This window comes from Oncorhynchus nerka, linkage group LG14, assembly GCF_034236695.1.
Source record: "Oncorhynchus nerka isolate Pitt River linkage group LG14, Oner_Uvic_2.0, whole genome shotgun sequence".
Lineage (NCBI taxonomy): Eukaryota > Metazoa > Chordata > Actinopteri > Salmoniformes > Salmonidae > Oncorhynchus > Oncorhynchus nerka.
Window position 1 is genome coordinate 31,527,095 of NC_088409.1, and position 2,702 is coordinate 31,529,796.

Sequence of the window (2,702 nt, forward strand, 5' to 3'; positions counted from 1 at the left end):
TCATGGAAATTGAAATGATTGAAGCCTTTTTTGTATATTTTTGCATTTTACATTCACACCACAGTGACCACACAGATAGGTTTTTAGAGGTTGATCATTCACTCTGAAGTTGTGCCATATCGAGTCTTACCTTGATGAAGATTTCCCTCTACTGGCTGTAGAACGTCATGGCAAGAGCAACCTGGTCCTCTCGGGTCTCTCTCCAACTCCTTCCAAGCCTGATCAAGTGAGAAAAAGATGAGGGGAATGAATAATCAGTCCAATTTTGTTACCCAGTCATATATAAGTCAGTCATTAATCATCTGACAAGGCGTAAAACCCCCAAACACAAGCAAATTGTGACATTGTCAAGTATGGTGAAAGGTGTGTTTATCATAATGAAGCAGCAGGGGTCCCTTAAAACTGCACCCATTCTAGTTGTAAACAAGGAATACTGCACTGCCACTGAAAGCAAAGCTCAAAATGACATAATACCGTTAAATCACATAAAAATCCAATTATACATAAATCAAATCATACACAAAGTCCTACATTTTTTTATTTATTTTTTATTTCACCTTTATTTAACCAGGTAGGCTAGTTGAGAACAAGTTCTCATTTGCAACTGTGACCTAGTCAAGATAAAGCATAGCAGTGTGAACAGACAACACAGAGTTACACATGGAGTAAACAATTAACAAGTCAATAACACAGTAGGGAAAAAAAAGGAAAAAAAGAAGGGGAGTCTATATACATTGTGTGCAAAAGGCATGAGGTAGGCGAATAATTACAATTTTGCAGATTAACACGAGTGATAAATGATCAGATGGTCATGTACAGGTAGAGATATTGGTGTGCAAAAGAGCAGAAAAGTAAATAAATAAAAACAGTATGGGGATGAGGTAGGTAAAAATGGGTGGGCTATTTACCGATAGACTATGTACAGCTGCAGCGATCGGTTATAAATGTGATCGCTACATGTTGTCATGTAGTCCAGGGCAGAGGTAGCTACAGCTGGAGATCGAATGGGAATATTGAAACAATGTTGCAAATGTCGAAGAGACAGACAGCAAGGTTTATACAAGTCTCAGATGTTGAAAACTAAATGTTAGTATAAAAGAAATGTGAGATAATGTCTAGATGCTTTTTATAGTGGAGATCAAGTTTATAAATTGACTGGCTGGGTTGAGACAGTGGATTGCGCAGTCAGATGGAACAGACTGCCATTTTAACATCAGAGATTTAGCTAGTGGTAATTTGTGGAATAGACACTGGCTGGAATGATTACTGGGGTGGAATGAGGTTTTAACCAATCAGCATTCAGGATTAGACCCACCCATTGTATAACCGTTATTATAAACTGAGTGGTTCGATCCCTGAATGCTGATTGTCTAACAGCCATAGTATACCACGGGTATGACAAAACATTTATTTTTACTGCTCTAATATATACCTCATTATACCACACCCCCTCGTAATCATTGCATGCAATATGCATTTGGAAACCTCAGAAACTATACTTTCATAGCACACCAAAATAGTTTTCAGGGGTCGTATTAGCACAGTATTCTGCCTTTGTTCAGCAAGAAATATCTTGCTAAAATGCTTCTTATTGTAATTTCTGCTTGGCCTCAGACAAATATTGTGCTTGACTTGCATTTTTTCAGTCGGATGAGAATTCACCAACGTGTACCTCTGGTATTTTTCTCAGCGTAGCCTACTTTTCTCTGGTACAATGCAAGATTAACTTCAAACAAAACATTAGGAAATGTAACTGGCTACATTATTTATATGATAAACACTGGAAATATAATGGCCATGAATTGTTTTTGCAAAAAAGGATCTTGCCTTTTAATTGTAAGCTCATTTACTTGTGTGGCTGCTAGGCAAATAGCATTGCACTGCTGTTGTCAGCTGATGAAAATTAAGCTATTTTCTGCCAAATGTGTTGCACTCATGTATTTTCTGTGAAGGAAAACTAGTTGCACACCCCTGATCACTCTATGATCAAGTGAAATGGTTTAAAATGCAGATTTATTGATGGTCTGTGTTTTGAAAATACAGATTTCTGAACTCTAACATGACTCATGGGAGTCAGGAAGCAGGTGCAGATGGTGAGTTTAATAATAATGAACATGAAGAGTTACAAAACAAAAGCAGCGTTGAGGTACTGGAGCCGACCCCCACAACTTTGGGAGTCATGGAGAGACCTAACAGCATAAGTGGGGGTCCTCAAAGTCCAGGGGAGGGGTAATCGCAGGGGATAGCATCAGCCAGGGGACCAGGAACCACCAGCCTGAAGAGTGAAACAAGGGTGAGATCTGGTAGTTGGTGGGGAGTTCTAAATAATAGGTTACCTCATTGACCCTCCAGAGGACCTTGAAGGGCCCCACAAGCCAGGGGCTCAGCTTCCGGCAGGTGGAACGGGAGGTTCCTGATGGAGGGCCAGACGTGATCACCAGGATGGAACACGGGAGCCTCACTGCGGTGGTGGACCGCCTGATCCTTCTGACGACGGAACCACGCTTCAATTGCAGGGGCCTCTTTTGGCTCGGAGTCCAAGGAACCAGGGGCCGGCTGATATCCCAGGATGCACTGGCTGAGAGTCAGCCTGGTGGTGGAGTGACGAAGTGAGTTTTGGGCGTATTCCGCCCAGGGAAGGAACTCGGGCCCACTCCCCCTGCCGGTCCTGGCAGTGACTCCTTAGGAACCACCCCAGCTGA